We start from the raw sequence: 19,613 nt of genomic DNA, 5'->3' as shown, positions 1-19,613 counted from the left end.
TTGCCTGTCCCAGCACAAGATAGGATTGCGCTGTAAGTTTTGCAGGGAGCCTCAGCGCAGCATGCAAACAGCCCCTCCTCTTTGGAGGCATTCCTGGCAGTGGGAACAAAATGGAGACATTCACCTCCCTGCCTTCCTGCATTCGCCTCTGTTTTGCTCCCCCCACCCGGAAACCTCTGAAGGGGAGGGGGAGGGGCTATTTGCACACCACAGTGAGGCTCCCTGCAAAACTTAGCGCTTTGCACCCCCTCTAGCTACACCACTATCAGGGATGGAGTCTGACAATTAAAATAAAAATTAAAAGTGACAAGGGATGAGGTTCTGGAATATATTGATAAATAAAATGTTAACAAATGCCTGGGTCTAGATGGCCTCTACCTAATAGCCCAGTCCTACTTAACAGCAGCATGGCTTTCACTGCATCCCACTGGGGAGTTACAGCTGCTTGAGGTTTCCTCGGGGTAAGGGGTCATTACCCTTTCCCCCAGAATAAGCCCTAGCAGCTGCTACTTTTCAACTTGGACCTGTGCCAGCTCAATCGCTGGCACAAATCTGCATTGATAAGAACATAAGAACAGCCCCACTGGATCAGGCCATAGGCCCATCTAGTCCAGCTTCCTGTATCTCACAGCGGCCCACCAAATGCCCCAGGGAGCACACCAGATAACAAGAGACCTGCATCCTGGTGCCCTCCCCTGCATCTGGCCTTCTGACATAACCCATTTCTAAAATCAGGAGGTTGCGCATACACATCATGGCTTGTAACCCGTAATGGATTTTTCCTCCAGAAACTTGCCCATGATCTTGAAGGTGGGTCAGGCCCCGGGAAAGGGCTCAGGCTTTGGTGTGCACCTGCTGTCACCAGTGACAGCTCCTGTGCCTGATCTGCCCTCCCCGCCACCCCAGCCACTTTTAAAATGTTTTAAACATCTCGCTTTTCAGGTGAAACTTTTCAGACAGGCTAATGATTCGAAACATCCTTTGGTGTTCCTTGGCCAAAATATTGTAAGGCAGGAGTAGCTTACTGGTTCTGAAACCTCTGTGTAACAGTAGCTGAAAGTTCAGGGAAGGGGGCTGTGGTCAGTGGTGTACCAAGGTCATTAAATTTTTGGCACTTCCCCATGACCAAATTACATTCAGTAATAGTCATGACATGAAATGAATGGGAATAATGGCTAGAGAAGAAGTACAGACAGTGAACAATTTCTTTGATTGAACTTTGTATGTGTGTGTGTGTGCCTGGCACCTGCAGCCACCCCCAACTGCCCTCTCCTTATGCCACTGGCTGTTGTATCTCTGAGGGGCTACTCCCCTACAGGTCTGCTACAGCTACAGCCAGGACTGGCCCTTCCATGAGAATGACTGAGCTGCTCACCTCAAGTTGCAGATTTGCAGAGTGCCCACTTCCATCCACCCAATTTCCCTCCTCCTCTCACTCTCTGGATTGGCAAAGGAAGAAGAGGATGGGGCAGAGGATGAAGTGTGAAAGAGAAGAGAGTGGTGGGCTAGAGTGTCTGTGACTCTCTAGCCCACTATTTCACATTCCTCCACACTTCCTCTTTTGCTTTGCACACTTTTTCCTTTTCCAGATTAGGGAGAAAAAAAGCAGAGGCTGGCACATCACTAGATAAGGGGGCGCAGCATTTGGCACACTGCCTCAGGTGCCAGGAGGCCCAACCCCTGACTATAACCTGGTTACTGGTCTGACCTGGGCCCCAGGACTGAGAAAGATGAAGATGACGGGTGTTAGCAACGGAAAAAAAAGATGCAAACTGTTCCTCTTGGTTTTCACTCAGTGGTTATGGAGAAAATAATTCCTGTAGTCCTGGGCACTGGTCCAGTTGACTTGATACTTGATAATGATTTCACATTATGAAGACCTCCGAGTGAGACCATCTCCAGCTTTGTGAGCTCCTGAAGGATCAAAGAAGTCAAGCAAATCTCGGAAAATAATTATTGTTATAACAATTCCGAAATCAGTCTTGAGTTTCCCATGAAATGGGGAAGGGGAAGAGACATCGTTTGAGGCATGCATCAGTGGTGTAGCTAGAGGGTGTGCACAGACATAACAAGACAATAATAAATGGTCTTGTGATGCATGGCAGTAGCATAGCTAGAGGGGGTGTAAAGCACTAAGTTTTGCAGGGAGCCTCATCACGCCGTGCAGGTGACCCCCTCCCCTTTGGAGCTAGTATGCCTCCATTTTGCTCTCATCACCTGGAATGGCTCCAAAGGGGAGGGGGCACTTGCACACTGCAGAGAGGCTCCTTGCAAAACTTAGTGCTTTGCACGCCCTCTAGCTATGCTACTGCCATGCATCACAAGACCGTTTATTATTGTCTTGTTTTGCTGAGAGGGGGAAGCAGCTGGGAATTCCCCCCCCCCCCCGAGAAACTGAAATGAGGTAATACAATTCCTTTGCACGAAGCAAAGCCTCACACCGGCAACCGTTGAGGAAAGCGAATCGCGGCAAACTGAAATTCCTCCGTAGGGAGGCTGACAAAAGTAATACTTTTTGGCATGGGGCTACACCTCTACCATTGAAGTCTCTGCAAGTGCGATCCTGTTCCCTGTTATCATTTTGCCCATCTCCTCCTTTCTTGTCATAACTGATCTCCTTTCTTCAATCCTGACTGAGGCTGCAAAGCAAAAGGCTGGAAACCAAACAATTCCGTGAAATGTGTGGTTTGGCCCTGTGTGTGACTTTTAACAGGATTAAAAAGCTACCATGGGTGGGGGCTATGGAAGCTTTTCATCTTTTGCTGTGTGCTCAATGAAAATGCCTCCACTGGCATTAGTCCGCGTTTGCTCACTGCTTTCCGCCTGAAGCCCCCCTTCCTGCTGCATCACATCGTTGGCAAAAACAGGGCAAGGAAACCCACGTTCAATGGTGAAGTTCTACACAAATGGTTTAGACCACAGGTGTAAAACATAAGGCCTGCTGGTTGGATGTGGCCACCCTGAAGCTCTTTAGATGGCCCTGGTTATAATTGGGCTCTCAGCAGCACCGCTTCTGCCATGTTCTGGAAGGACAGTCAGAAGGAGGCCTACATAAGAACATAAGAAGAGCCCCGCTGGATCAGGGCCAAAGACCCATCTAGTCGAGCTTCCTGTATCTCAGTGGCTTACCATGTGCTTCAGGGACCCCACAAGACAACAAGACACAACCTGCATCCTGGTGTCCTCCCCTGCATCTGGCATTCTGAGGTAACCTACTTCTAAAATCAGGAGCTTCCACATACTTACCATGACTTGTAACCCCTGAGGGACTTTTCTTCCAGAAATTTGTCCAATCCTCTCTTAAAGGCATCTAGGCAAGATGCCATCACCACTTCCTGTGACAGGTAGTTCCACAGAAGAATTGTATTGTATTGGCAACCTTCAGTCTCGAAAGACTATGGTATCGCGCTCTGAAAGGTGGTTCTGGCACAGCGTCTAGTCTGGCTGAAAAGGCCAATCCGGGAGTGACAATCCCTTCCACACCGGGAGCAAGTGCAGTCTGTCCCTGGTCTGTCTCCCTGGCTATGGGCCTTCCTTCTTTGCCTCTTAGCCTCAGACTGTTGGCAAAGTGTCTCTTCAAACTGGGAAAGGCCATGCTGCACAGCCTGCCTCCAAGCGGGCCGCTCAGAGGCCAGGGTTTCCCACTTGTTGAGGTCCATCCCTAAGGCCTTCAGATCCCTCTTGCAGATGTCCTTGTATCGCAGCTGTGGTCTACCTGTAGGGCGCTTTCCTTGCACGAGTTCTCCATAGAGGAGATCCTTTGGGATCCGGCCATCATCCATTCTCACGACATGACCAAGCCAACGCAGGCGTCTCTGTTTCAGCACTGAATACATGCTAGGGATTCCAGCACGTTCCAGGACTGTGTTGTTTGGAACTTTGTCCTGCCAGGTGATGCCGAGGATGCGTCGGAGGCAGCGCATGTGGAACGCGCTCAGTTTCCTCTCCTGTTGTGAGCGAAGAGTCCATGACTCGCTGCAGTACAGAAGTGTACTCAGGACGCAAGCTCTGTAGACCTGGATCTTGGTATGTTCCGTCAGCTTCTTGTTGGACCAGACTCTCTTTGTGAGTCTGGAAAACGTGGTAGCTGCTTTACCGATGCGCTTGTTTAGCTCGGTATCGAGAGAATGAGTGTCGGAGATCGTTGAGCCAAGGTACACAAAGTCATGGACAACCTCCAGTTCATGCTCAGAGATTGTAATGCAGGGAGGTGAGTCCACATCCTGAACCATGACCTGTGTTTTCTTCAGGCTGATTGTCAGTCCAAAATCTTGGCAGGCCTTGCTAAAACGATCCATGAGCTGCTGGAGATCTTTGGCAGAGTGGGTAGTGACAGCTGCATCGTCGGCAAAGAGGAAGTCACGCAGACATTTCAGCTGGACTTTGGATTTTGCTCTCAGTCTGGAGAGGTTGAAGAGCTTTCCGTCTGATCTGGTCCGGAGATAGATGCCTTCTGTTGCAGTTCCAAAGGCCTGCTTCAGCAGGACAGCGAAGAAAATCCCAAACAAGGTTGGTGCAAGAACACAGCCCTGCTTCACTCCGCTTCGGATGTCAAAAGGGTCTGATGTGGAGCCATCGAAGACAACAGTGCCCTTCATGTCCTTGTGGAAAGATCTGATGATGCTGAGGAGCCTGGGTGGACATCCAATCTTGGGGAGAATCTTGAAGAGGCCGTCTCTGCTGACCAGGTCGAAAGCCTTTGTGAGATCTATGAAGGCTATAAAGAGTGGCTGTCGTTGTTCCCTGCATTTCTCCTGCAGTTGTCTAAGGGAGAATACCATATCAGTGGTGGACCTGTTGGCTCGGAATCCACACTGCGATTCTGGATAGACGCTCTCTGCAAGTACCTGGAGCCTCTTTAGTACAACTCGGGCAAACAGCTTTCCTACAACGCTAAGGAGAGAGATGCCGCGGTAGTTGTTGCAGTCACCCCTGTCACCTTTGTTCTTGTACAGCGTGATGATGTTTGCATCCCTCATGTCTTGAGGTACTCCACCTTCTCTCCAGCAGAGACAGAGGATTTCATGCAGCTCAGTGACGATGATCTCTTTGCAGCATTTTAGGACTTCAGCAGGGATGCTGTCTTTTCCAGGTGCCTTGCCAAAGGCAAGGGAGTCCAGGGCCACGTGAAGTTCTTCTAGGGTTGGTTCACTGTCAAGCTCTTCCAGCACAGGCAGGCACTCAATGTTGTTCAGTGCTTCTTCGGTGACTACATTTTCTCTGGAATATAGCTCAGAGTAGTGCTGCACCCAGCGTTCCATCTGCTGCGCCCGATCCTGGATGACCTCGCCTGTGGCAGACTTCAGAGGGGCAATTTTCTTCTGTGTTGGACCTAGGGCCTGCTTGATACCATCATACATCCCCTTGATGTTGCCCGTGTCAGCTGCTATCTGTATCTGGGAACAGAGCTGGAGCCAGTAGTCGTTAGCACATCTCCTGGAAGTCTGTTGGACTTTGCTGCAAGCAGTTCGGAGGACCTGCAGGTTGCGCTCACTGGGACAGGACTTGTATGCTGCTTGAGCTCTCCTCTTTTCCTCAATGACTGGTGTCAACTCCTCAGAGTGGGCTTCAAACCAGTCTGCCGCCTTGTTGGTCTTCTTGCCGAATATGGACAAGGCGGTGTTGTAAACGGTATTCTTGAAATGTTCCCATCTGCTGGATGCGTTTGCATCAGCCGGGCCTGGAAGAGATTCCTCAAGCGCTTGTGCAAATTCCTCCACTTTTCTCTGATCCCGGGTCTTGCTGGTATCAATGCGAGGTCTTCCTTCCTTTTACGTGTGATACAGTCGCTTTGTTTGCAGTTTCACTCTGCTGCACACCAGGGAGTGGTCAGTGTTGCAGGCAGCACCATGATAACTGCGTGTGATCTTGATGCTGGGAAGGCTGGAGCGTTTGGTGAGGATCAGGTCGAGCTGGTGCCAGTGCTTTGATCTTGGATGTCTCCAAGAGACTCTATGTTGGGGCTTTGTGTTGAAGAACGTGTTGCTGACACAGAGACCGTGATGACAGCAAAACTCTAGCAGGCGTTGGCCATTTTCGTTCATCCTCCCAGTGCCAAACTGACCTAAGCAAGTGGGCCATGAACTGTTATCAGCACCAACTCTAGCATTGAAATCGCCGAGGATGAACAATGGCTCTTTTACAGGGATTTTCTTGACAGTGGTGGCCAGGTCATCATAGAATTTGTCTTTGGCTTCTGCTGGAGACGACAGAGTCGGTGCATAAGCACTGATGAGAGTGATAGGTCCTGCTGATGACTGGAGCTGCAGGGACAAAATTCTTTCACTTCCCACAGTAGGTGGGATGATGGATTTCAGCAGGGTATTTCTGACCGCAAAGCCAACGCCATGTTCCCTGGTTTCGTTTGGTGGTTTTCCCTGCCAGAAAAATGAGAAATTTCTCTCCTTGACAGATCCGGAATCTGGCAGCCTAGTCTCTTGAAGGGCGACGATGTCCATCTGCAGTCTGCTCAGCTCCATGTCGATGACAGCTGTTTTGCGTGCGTCGTCTATTTCTTGCAGGTCATCAGAGAAGCCAGGTGTCATTGTCCTAACGTTCCAGGTGCCCAGCTTTAGGGCAGTAGTTTTCTGTTTTCTGTTGCATGGTGCAGAGTTGTCGATCCGCTTGTCGGTTTTCACCCTAAACCCCACGCACCCCATGAGGTTAACGGACCGTGGCGAGGCAACACCTTACTGGCTGGGGACTGCCCAGCTTAAGGCGGGCGGTAGCTGCCCAATGAGATGCAATGATCTCTCCCACCGTCGGAAGCAGCCCCTGGCGTCATGCTCTATGCCAATCGAGCAAAGACTTATAACCGGTAAACTGCTGCTTCCCGTGTTGTGCCGACGCCGTATGGCGAAGTTGGAGTGTCCTCTCCAGTGCGCGAAGCCTGGGTAAAGAAGGTATGGAGGATAGGCTGTTACCCATGCAGCAAATCCCCCCTCTCCACGTCGCTGGAATGGTCCAATGGAAAGGCAGAAGCCAATACGGTTGGTTCCAGCGGCGTCGCAGGAGTTGCCAGAACGTGACTGTGTTCAGCCATGAACTGCCTAAGGGACTCCGGCTCCTGATTTTGCCTCGAGGTTGACTCCTGAAGCCTTTTCCAGAACTGGATGTAGCCACAAGTCAGTGGAGGTTTGAGGTCAGAGTTTCCTTCTCTTAGATGAGCTGCCTTCCTAGGCTGACGAGTCCCATCTACCCGGTGGCTGTTTAGTCGCCTCTTACGACAAGTACAGCCAAACTGAGGGCCTATTCTTAGCCCCAGCCCCCAGGGTCAGAAGAATTACACGCTGGGTAAAGAAATACTTTCTTTTGTCTGCCCTAACTCTCCCAACATTCAGTTTTAGTGGATGTCCACTGAAGGTTCTCTGAAGGCAAGGCATGTTATGGGGGAAGGGGCAGACCAAGAGAGGTGAGAGTGGGAACCGTGGAGCTCGGAGAGCCTGATTATTACATGGGCCACTCTTTCAGTAATGCTGTTTCTACTGAGGCTCCACTTTGCAGAGCACCTCTCAGCTGCTGAGCAGTGATGCTGCAGCAGAAGCTGCACTGTTGAAAGGGCAACCCCTGTGATAATTGGGCTCTCCCATAACTTGAAAATAAGATTTCCACATTTTCTCTTCAATCATTTGCAGCTAATGAGTTTCTGGTGAGAGCAAAGTGCTTGTTTCTGGGCATCATCTGCTCAGTGACATCACTTCCTGCTTAATGACATCACTTCTGGCCCTCAGCAGGCATCATAAATGCTTTTTGGCCCACTATATGAAGTGAGTTTGATGGTAACCAGAAAAAAGCTCTCATGGGAAAAAAAGCCCACACAAACTTTGCCTACATGAGTTAGGGTTAGGGTGGGGGAATTCAAGGGTTAGGGTAAAGGTAGTGGTAAAGATTAGGGAATTTTTTTTCTGTGGGCAACTCTTGTATGGATTTTTTTCCCCCAAGATGGCTTTTTTCATAGACCTTTTCATAGAAACTTTCATAGAAACATAGAAAAAAGATGGTTTTTTTCATAGAAACATGTATGATTATATGCCTCTGGGGCATAAGTCATGGGTGTGTCCTCGGTGCAAGGAGCTCCAGGGTCTCAGAGAACGCGTCCGGTCCCTTGAAGCCTTGGTGGGCGACCTGGAGAAGCGCAGGCAGGCAGAGGAGGACCGTGGGAAGACTTCCGGGGATGATCAAGCTTCGTCCCAACCTCAGGTGTGCAGCTCCTCAGCTGCCCGGGTGGGAAGTCTCGGGGCTGGAGGACGTCATCCTGGAGAGGAGGGAAACAATCCCCTAGGGGGGACCCCTTCTCCAGGGGATGGGCCCATATCCGAACGCACTCGGGATACTCCTCGGCGGGAGGAGGGTCGGGGACTTCTTGTAGTGGGGGATTCGATTATTAGAAACATAGAGAGGGGTGTTTGCGACGGAAGTGAGGACCGCATGGTGACTTGCTACACCTGGATTATTGTGTCCAGTTCTGGTCGCCACATCTCAAAAAGGACATAGTGGAAATGGAAAAGGTGCAAAAGAGAGCGACTAAGATGATTACGGGGCTGGGGCACCTTCCTTATGAGGAAAGGCTACGGCGTTTGGGCCTCTTCAGCCTAGAAAACAGGAGCCTGAGGGGGGACATGATTGAGACATACAAAATTATGCAGGGGATGGACAGAGTGGATAGAGAGATGCTCTTTACACTCTCACATAACACCAGAACCAGGTGACATCCACTAAAATTGAGTGTTGGGAGGGTTAGGACAGACAAAAGAAAATATTTCTTTACTCAGCGTGTAGTTGGTCTGTGGAACTCCTTGCCACAGGATGTGGTGATGGCGTCTAGCCTGGACGCCTTTAAAAGGGGATTGGACAAGTTTCTGGAGGAAAAATCCATTACGGGGTACAAGCCATGATGTGTATGTGCAACCTCCTGATTTTAGAAATGGGTTATGTAAGAAGGCCAGATGCAAGGGAGGGCACCAGGATGAGGTCTCTTGTTATCTGGTGTGCTCCCTGGGGGATTTGGTGGGCCGCTGTGAGATACAGGAAGCTGGACTAGATGGGCCTATGGCCTGATCCAGTGGGGCTGTTCTTATGTTCTTATGTTCTTAACTGAGTTTGACACCCCTGGTTTAGACTGTGAATTTCTTTGGGTACTTCAATGGCCGAGACAAAATGGTCCACTTGTTACCTTCCAGCTGCAGTTTTCTGTGATGATTCCACCTCACCTTCAATTTCTTCTCTCTGAGCTACACCTGTCTGGTTCCTGCAGTCATTCCCCATACGATCTGTCTTCTGTCCTGCCTATGACTGGGGGCAGTTAAGTTGCATTGACTGAATCATCGGCTCAAGATAGTTGCTACTGCAGCTTTTCCGGGAAAACTTTGGAAAATGATCCTTGCAATCAATCTTTGCAATCAGTTGAATGAGTCACCATGAAGAAATGCCAATGAGGGGGGAGAGAAAGAGAGGGAGAGAGGGAGAGAGAGACTGCAGGAGGACCCATGACAAGTTGACAGCAGGAAGGTACAAGGTGTGGTAGAACAATCCTTCAGAAGCTTAACACCACTGAGTGGTGTCTGAGAACTGTCACATTTTTAAGTGTCATGAGATGACACGTGAGATGTCACTCTCTCTTTCATTGGCATAGCTAGAGGGGGTGCAAACCACTAAGTTTTGCAGGGAGCCTCCCCGCAGCATGCAAGCAGCCCCCTCAGAGCCATTCTGGATGGGGAGAGCAAAACAGGCATTCGCCTCCCTGCCTCCCTGTATTTCCCTCCATTTTATTTCCTTGCCCGGAATGGCTCTAAGGGGGAGGGGCTGCTTAAGAACATAAGACCATAAGAACAGCCCCACTGGATCAGGCCATAGGCCCATCTAATCCAGCTTCCTGTATCTCACAGCGGCCCACCAAATGCCCCAGGGAGCACACCAGATAACAAGAGACCTGCATCCAGGTGCCCTCCCTTGCATCTGACATAGCCCGTTTCTAAAACCAGGAGGTTGCACATACGCATCATGGCTTGTAACCTGTAATGGATTTTTACTCCAGAAACTTGTCCAATCCCCTTTTAAAGGCGTCCAGGCCAGATGCCGTCACCACTTCCTGTGTCAAGGAGTTCCACAGACTGACCATACACTGAGTAAAGAAATATTTTCTTTTGTCTGTTCTAACCTTCCCAACACTCAATTTTAGTGGATGTCCCCTGGTTCTGGTGTTATGTGAGAGTGTAAAGAGCATCTCTCTATCCACTCTGTCCATCCCCGGCATAATTTTGTATGTCTCAATCATGTCCCCCCTCAGGCGCCTCTTTTCTAGGCTGAAGAGGCCCAAACGCCATAGCCTTTCCTCATAAGGAAGGTGCCCCAGCCCCGTAATCATCTTAGTCACTCTCTTTTGCACCTTTTCCATTTCCACTATGTCCTTTTTGAGATGTGGCGACCAGAACTGGACACAATAATCCAGGTGTGGCCTTAAAATCAATTTGCACAAACGCCGTGGTGAGGCTCCCCGCAAAACTTAGTGCTTAGCACCCCCTCTAACTACGCCAATGAAAGAGAGAGTGATATCATCTCACAACACTTGAAAAAGTGTCAGTTCTGAGACACCACTCAGTTGGCCCTCTTAAATTCTGGTGCATCTTGTGTTGCTGGTGTTAAGCTTCTGAAGGTGTGTTCTACCACACCTTGCACCTTCCTGCTGTTGATTTCTCATAGGCCCTGCAGTATTTTTGGCACCGCTGCGGTTTTTCCTCCTTCTCTGACAGAGCCAAACACACCGCGTTCCAAGTCACACCTGTGCTGTGGTTTTCCAGTTCCTACCCATTGGTGTGCAGCCAAGTGCTGAAATGGCAATAAACCGGTTTGGATCGTGAATATTTCCATGACCCCAAGAAAGATGGAAAAGCAACCTTGTTAGGAACCAGAGGACTGAAGAGTGCTGAAGATGAGTTTGGGTGATGTGGGGAGAAGTCAGTGACAATTCCCTGGGGAATTCTTGGCTCCTTTGGCCAAGGTCCACTGAAGCCAATGACGCTAACATCCTTTATAATATTGCCACCCTCTAATGATGCTCAACTGCCAGCTAATAAATGCAAAACAATGGAAGAGGTGCAGAAGAAAAACACTGAACTGCAATGTGCTTGCTCTGCATCACTCATTTGTCACCTTTCCAGACCATGGGAACCCCTTCCTCCTTCCATGGAAAATGTGAGGACCACACAACTCAAATCTTGCAGACCCATCTTTTTCAAATGAGATTTTTTTTTTTTTAGTATTATTAACAATGGAAACAGACAACTAACAAGAGGTGGCCATAATCTACTCATTTAAAAGGGTGTTAGCATGCAGTTTGAAGAGACACTTGGCCAACAGTCTGAGGCTAAGAGGCAAAGAAGGAAGGCCCATAGCCAGGGAGACAGGCCAGGGACAGACTGCACTTGCTCCCAGTGTGGAAGGGATTGTCACTCCCGAATAGGCCTTTTCAGCCACACTAGACGCTGTTCCAGAACCACCTTTCAGAGCGCGATACCATAGTCTTTCGAGACTGAAGGTTGCCAACTAGCATGCAGGCAGGTTCATGTGGGAGACTGTGATTCACAAGCCATGCGGGGTTTTGAAGATAGCCATCAGCTCTCTGACACGCACTCTGGAATGGAGATGCCTTCAGGAAGGTAGCTGTGATTTCATCCTGGGCTTTCTTTTCCCTTTCCTCCCTCCCCTCTGATAACCCCTCTTGGCTTCCCAATAGCCTAGAGCAGGGGTGTCCAAACATTTTGGCAGAAGGGCCACATCATCTCTCTGACACTGTGTCGGGGGCCAGGGAAAAAAAGAATTAATTTACATTTGAAATTTGAATAAATTTACATAAATGAATTTATTAAAAACAGAACTTATATGAATAAATGAAGGTCTTGCAGTAGCTCAAGGCCTATAAAAGGCCTTGCACAAAGCAAGGTCAGCCTTTCCTTCGCTGCCACTGTTGCATCACAGCAAGTGAAACAGCAAGTAGTGGAGGGAGCCCTCATCCCACAGTTCAGGTGAGAGGTTGAACAACCGTCCTCATGCTGAGAGCAGTTGCGTCGGGCCAGCATGGGTTCCAGCAAGTATCCAGAGGGCCAGAGACTCATTGGAGACTGGGGGCTCCCCGTGGGCCAGATTGGGAACCCTTGAGGGCCGCAAGTGGCCCCCGGGCCGGGATTTGGGCACCCCTGGCCTAGAGAAAGGGGGTCAAAAGGTAGAGCCTACAGCCAGTGGCATTGCTAGGCAAGTGCAGGGGATGTGGGCCACAGTGGGTGATGTGCACAGGGTGTGTGTGTGTGTGTGTGACACCACTACTGGCCAAAATTTTTAGAATCTTGATAGTTTTGAATACAATCATGTTATGTTTTGTTCAATGCGTTACTTCATGCAGAATGCAATGAAAAACCGTGTTGAAATTATTCTGTCAAAAGTTATAGCCAAAAATCCAGTGGGGCAGGGCAAAGGTGCACTCACTCACTCACTCACTCACTCACTCACTCACACATAAGAACGTAAGAACAGCTGTTGAGACTTGCCAAAGCTATGCCATATGCTTTCATGCTAAGCAAGGGTATGGCTTTTCTAGCTGTCATTTATTAAAGAAGTGCTAACAGCTGAATGTATACTCACTTCTGCATTCTTTTGGTAACACTTCTTACATTAGAGGTTAACTTGCGCAGTCTGTATCCATGTCTACAGCCTGGACATGTTCCCTGAAGTGTTCGCCTTTGGATGATGCTAGGATCACTTGTGGCATTTCAGGTAATGTCTCAACCATCACAGGTTATAGTCCATCATATCATAGTCCTCGCACCACATCATAGTTCATTACAGGTTACAAGCCATGATGGGTATGTGCAACCTCCTGATTATAGAACTAGGCTATCTCAGAATGCCAGATGCAAGGGAGGGCACCAGGATGCAAGCCTGTTGTAGTCTTGTGTGCTCCCTGAGGCATCTGGTGGGCCACTGTGAGATCCAGGAAGCTGGAACATAAGAATGTAAGAACAGCCCCACTGGATCAGGTCATAGCAAACCCTAGTTAGCTAACATCTAGTTCAGCTAACCCTAAAAGGTTGTGCCCTGAGTGGCCTCATCCAGTGGGCCTCTTCTTTCGTTCTTACTGTGGTAGGTCAAGGGGATGGAATCATGGGAGAATATGAAAAGTTGTAGGTGGAATGTATAAGAATGTGGGAAGGTTTGTAAATGGTAGTTTACTGGCTTTTCAGACTGCAAAAGGTGTTATTGGTCAGATGAGAGGTGAAACATTACACTGTGGAACCTTTATGCAGCTTCCCAGCAACAGCATGACTTTACTCAAGAGTCTGAGATGAATCTATTGTCATAAGCTCAATGTATTACGTTCATTTGCTGCTATTTCCCCTGATGCCACCACACATACGTTGTCAAGAAAGAGCCAAGCACTGCAAAGAACTGCTATTTATCAAAATCAAAATTTATCAAATTCAAAACCTTCTCTAAACAAATGAACAAAAAGACTCAGCACTGAAAAAAAAAAAACCTCTGTGTCTGCCTTTAATGTTCATGTCTGGTACAAATGCTCATTTTTCTTTTGCCCTTTGCAACTGCATTTCATTAATGTGAAATAATAAGCCGATGGAAAAATGACATGTTCTTTTAAGAGTCCTTTTAAGACCCAATGCGCGGCAGCAGTAAAGAAGGCCAATTCTATGCTTGGGATCATTAGAAAAGGTATTGAGAACAAAACGGTTAATATTATTAACCTTCAGAGTATAATTCTCTCACAAGTGAATCCATACATCATGCAGCCTGGAAATCCATGTGCATGCTTTAAAAAAAAAATCATGCTGCATCATACTTGGCATCAGTAGCATCACTAGAGGGGGTGCAAAGCATTACGTTTTGCAGGAAGCCTCACCATGCTGTGCAAGGGGCCTCTTCCCCTCCCCTTTGAAGCAATTCCGGGCTGCTAGATCAAGACGGAGGCGCATGCATTCCAGGGAGGCCTTCGGGGCGAATGCCTCCGTTTTGCTCTAGCGGCCCGGAATGGCTGCAAAGGGGAGGGGGAGGGGCCCAATGCACGGCGCGGTGAGTCTCCCTACAAAACTTAGTGCTTAGTGCCTTGCACCCCCTCTAGCTATGCTAGTGCATGGCATTGCTTAAAGTCTTTATTTTAATATTTTATTTTGATGTTTTAATGATGTACTTGTTTTGTTGTACACTGCTTTGTGTTTTTAATAAAGTGGTATAAAAATCCTTAAATAAATAAATAAATAAATAAATAAAATGCTCCTGAAGTCAACTGGACTCTCAGCAGTACTCATTGAAATCCGTAAAGTCCACATTCTGGTCCTGTAAGGTTCTTCCACAGAATCCCACTTGACGTCGGCTTCAGCAGAGGCCTTGACCGTTTGTGCAGTAACTTCAACTATCTTTATTCACTGGGAAGAAGCCTTATATTCTGGTGCTTGCCCCTTGCAAATCACTGGCCCCGTTTGCTCCCTATTTGTAGCATTGCTTGTTCACATTCAATACGTGTTGAGGTGGTGGGACTTTGCCCACAGTTCTTTCATAGAAAGTGTGAAGGTGCATCCCTTTATTGGAGAATTTGGTATAACTGTTGTGATGGGCAATTTATCCTGGCCTTGGAATCCTGTAGGTATGGCAGAAAAGTAGGGGAGGAGAGTCTGCCCATTCTTTTCCTATATGGCTGGTGGATCACCTAGTCTGATGCAGTCCATGCAGTCCTAATTTCAGAATTAGACCAGATGAATGTTAAACACTATTCATCTTTTAAAATATTTAGCATTATAACATGCACCCAGTCCTAAGCTGCTTGGTGCCCAGAGAAGCAGTGGCCCCAAAATGGCTGCCGCTCCATCCTATGGGCATCATGGCAACCGCCAGAGGTCTCCTCGGGGGAAGAGGATATTTGCAGGCCCCGCAATGGATCTCCTCCAGTCTGCACTGGCTATTTTATTGGTTCGTACTGGAGGAGCTCCATGTTGGGCTTTTCAGCCCAATATAGAGCACAGGATCTGGCGGAGGAGGAGGCCTGTTCCGCTGGTTCCACGCCCCCTCCTGGACCTGATCCTCCCCTCCCTTCACCCTGTTTTGTTCACTCCCTGCCTTCCCGCTGCTCAAAAAAGCGTTACCTCCAGCTGGCACTGTGGGAGTGCCGACCAGCCGTCTCCACTGTGCTGGGGCTTGGCACTGATTGGCATTGGTTCAGTGCCACCATCACCTACTCCCAGGGTAGCACTTTACAGCACATTTGTGACACCCAGTGCTGGCAGTACGCTTGTATGTTGACTCTGAAGAGCTTAGGATTGGGCTGTAAGTCACAACAGCCTGCCTCCCTCCCCCCCAGTTTTGCAATATTGCAAAAAGTAGTTTTGGTTAGTTAGAGCCAAGTACCTTCCATGTATTGACCACGTCTGATTTGACCGTTAACAACTGCTTCATAAAAATCTCGGCCCAAGAGAAACGTAATTCCGCAAGACAACTGAGTCAGGAACCAGAGATTCCATTACGAGCGCTAACGTCCTGGGAAATCTATATGATATTGTCAAAAGATGATGGAAAAGTCAATGCGACCGCATCAGACCACAGGTGGAGTCAGATTGTGTGATTTCTTAATAAAGCCGTGGGCTTTGCGCTTGGTACTTAAAGCAGTCAGCAACTTTTCCAGCCCACATTTTTTCTGTTTTCCAAACTGTAAATATTTAAAACTGCGCTGAGAATCAGGAGATCAGAAAGCAAGGAAGTAAGAAAGGAAAGGACTGCTTTCTTCTGGACTGCCACAAGAACACCAGGAGCACCCAAAACATCTGGGAGACCCCCAGGGGTCTTTCCTTTTGCTGCTGCCGAGGCCTCTTCCGTGAAGGGGAGATGAAATGAATTTATGCTCTGCTGTATTGAATCCTCGGCTCTGTTTATTTGAATCTGTCGACAAAATGAATTTGCCATTTTGTGACGAATTGCTAGGGGTGTTTGTTTCTGTCGAATAAGATAGGATTACAACTCAGTGGCATCACTAGGGTTTTGTCACCTGGTGTGGGAGGCCAGTGTGTCTCTCCCATGATGGACCCCCTCCCATGCAGTGGGTGGGGCAATGCTGTGGGCGTGGTTGCCCCCTCCCCTGATGTTCTTTTGGCTATAACTTTTGTTAGAGTAGAGATATTTCAACATGGTTTGTTTCATTGCATTCTGCATAAAATCATGCATCAAGCGATATACAACATAATTGTATTATTCAAAAATACCAAGATTTTAAAAATTTTGGCCAGTAGTGGTGTCGCCCCCCTGTGTGCATCATCCGGTGCAGCTCACCCCCCCATGCCCCCTAGCGACGCCACTATTACAGCCTAAGGCTTACTGAACACAATGGGCTTACTTCTGAGTAAATAACACTATTTTCAAACACCTCTATGAATTAATTGAACTGTTTCTGTTCTATTCTGCTGTAATATATTATTATTCTTTGATGCTGATTTGTAGGCTGCTTTTGCACAGCCTGTCATGGAAAGTGGCATATAAATAATCTAAACTTTTCTGCAAAAAAAAAAAAAATCACATGATCCAGCCGCTGGTTACATGAACTTCCTGTTCATCTAATGTAAGTTTCCTAAGCACATCTACTTGGAAGTAAATGCCATTGAGCTGGTCACAACTTACTTCTAAGTATGTTTAGGGTTGCCCTGCACATGCAGTTTACATGCTCTCAGCACCCCCCCTCCAGTGAAGTCAGTTACTAGTAAAGACATTTGTGAAAAGAAAAAGTTCATTTTCCCTGTGCAGCTTCCTGTATTCTTATTTTTAGAGGGAGTCAACTGATGGTGAGCTTGAGACTTGCCCACTTGCTGGAATAGGATGCTGGAATGCTTTAGTAAGAACATAAGGACATGAGAAAACCCATTGGATCAGGCCAAGGCCCATCTAGTCCTGCTTCCTGTATTGCACAGTGGCCCACCTGATGCCTCAGACAGCGCACAGAAGAACCAAATTCCTGTATCCCTGTATCTGGCATGTTAGAGATAGTCTACTTCAAAAACCAGGCGGTTGCATATACCCATTGTGGCTTGTAACCTGTGATGGACTTTTCCAATCCCCCTTGAGACGCCTGCGTTGGCTCGGTCATGTCGTGAGAATGGATGATCGCCGGATCCCAGAGGATCTCCTCTATGGAGAACTCGTGCAAGGAAAGCGCCCTACAGGTAGACCACAGCTGCGATACAAGGACATCTGCAAGAGGGATCTGAAGGCCTTAGGAGTGGACCTCAACAAGTGGGAAACCCTGACCTCCGAGCGGCCAGCTTGGAGGCAGGCTGTGCAACATGGCCTTTCCCAATTTGAAGAGACACTTGGCCAACAGACTGAGGCTAAGAGGCAAAGAAGGAAGGCCCATAGCCAGGGAGACAGACCAGGGACAGACTGCACTTGCTCCCAGTGTGGAAGGGATTGTCACTCCTGAATTGGCCTTTTCAGCCACACTAGACGCTGTTCCAGAACCACCTTTCAGAGCGTGATACCATAGTCTTTCGAGACTGAAGGCTGCCAACACAACACACGTTTAAAGGCATCTGGGTCAGATGACATCACCACACCCTGTGGCATGGAGTTCCACAGATTAATTACCTGCTGGGTAGGAAGTATTTCGTTTTGTCTGTTCTAATTCTCCTGACACTCAGTTTTAATGGATGTGATGATGGGCATAAGCTGTAATGTTGGCATCACCAGTTTAAATTTAAGCTGAACTATGAGCTTACTAGGAGGACCTGTAGCCTGTAGTAAGTGTAGAGCACTTAGATTCCATGCAGACGGTCCCATGGTCAGTCCTGGACATCTCAGATACAGCTGAAAAATAGCCAACTCATGCAGTGTCTTTGACCCAGTTACGACCTCTCACCCTACCCTGTTACAGAACAGATATGAGGATAATGGAGACACACCCCCATACCCCACATGTGTGCCACTCTTTGCAGCACTGGGAAAATGCTTCAACCCCCTTCCCCATTTCTACTGCTCCATTTGAAGGCAGAGAAAATGGGAAGAGTCCTTCAGTGATTTGGAGGAGGGGCAGAGGAAATCTGAATTAGATTTGGAGATGGCATCTCCACCGGCAACCACCATTTCTTTGTTCTCCAGAAGCTGCCCTTGGTTTGACTCTACATCAAGAATTTAAAGGGTGCATGACATTAGGAAGGTAAATTCAGTTTAACCCTCCTGATATGTCAACTGTTTATTTCCTTGGAAAGTGAGGACTGACTGGTTAACTCCTTGTAATTCTCCTCCCCCTCCTGGACCAGAGCACAAACAGTAGAGCGTTAAACAATTTCTCTACATACTTGTATGAAATGCTGCAGAATATCTGACCTTAGCAAGATTCAGTGATGAAAATACAAGGAGACACGACCTGGTTTACTGGAAGATGTTGGCTGCCCTGATCCATTATTTATAGCATGGCGTTTTATGGCTGAAGCTCGGAGCCGCAGCCGCAGTTGCCAAGCTGCAACTGCAGTGTCAGCGAGCTCAGGGATACGTGCACATGGCAGAGCCAGAATAACCGTGTGTACCCAGCTCCATCCATCCCTCTGCTGAAGCAGATACACGGGACCGACAGAGAAAAGGGTTCAGCAAATGGGCCACAGTGCAAGATCAAGCACTTGACTTCCCTTCCTCAAAGACTAAACAATTAGAAAGGCAGGTCTGCCTCCAGGCAGTCCAGTTCACTCTGGAAACTGGAAAGCTGCCTGTCTTTGTTATGGCCCAATTGTCTGTCTTGGTAAAGGGGAACATTTTGTGCTCCTGTTCCAATATGGGGCCCGATCTTACTTGCCAATCTCTGTATTGCAGAGGAAAGAGGAAGGAAGGAGGCAGTGGCATAGCTAGAGGGGGTGGAAAGCACTAAGTTTTGCAGGGAGCCTCACTGCAGTGTGCAAAGGGTCCCTCCTCCCTCCCCTTTGGAGCCATTCCAGGTGATGGGAGCAAAACATACACTTCCGTAAAGTTCAGTAAAGAACTTTTTAATATTCATAAGGAAGAATGCATGAGGCACATGTTTTGATCACTTCAAGCTGCCTTAAATTGACCAGTGGTTCATGTAGCCCATTATTGCCTGTTGCACAGACTAGCAGAGTCTCACTAGAGCCTCTTTTCTGACACCTCCTGCCTGATCTTTTTTTTATTGGAGATGTCATAAGAACATAAGAACAGCCACGCTGGATCAGGCCATAGGCCCATCTAGTCCAGCTTCCTGTATCTCACAGCGGCCCACCAAATGCCCCAGGGAGCACACCAGATAACAAGAGACCTGCATCCTGGTGCCCTCCCTTGCATCTGGCATTCTGACATAACCCATTTCTAAAATCAGGAGGTTGCGCATACACATCATGGCTTGTACCCCGTAATGGATTTTTCCTCCAGAAACGTGTCCAATCCCCTTTTAAAGGCGTCCAGGCTAGACGCCATCACCACATCCTGTGGCAAGGAGTTCCACAGACCGACCACGCTGAGTTAAGAAATATTTTCTTTTGTCTGTCCTAACTCTCCCAACACTCAGTTTTAGTGGATGTCCCCTGGTTCTGGTATTATGTGAGAGTGTAAAGAGCATCTCTCTATCCACTCTG

Source organism: Tiliqua scincoides, chromosome 1 (assembly GCF_035046505.1).
Source record: "Tiliqua scincoides isolate rTilSci1 chromosome 1, rTilSci1.hap2, whole genome shotgun sequence".
Classification (NCBI taxonomy): domain Eukaryota; kingdom Metazoa; phylum Chordata; class Lepidosauria; order Squamata; family Scincidae; genus Tiliqua; species Tiliqua scincoides.
Note: the sequence above shows the minus strand (reverse complement) of the source record.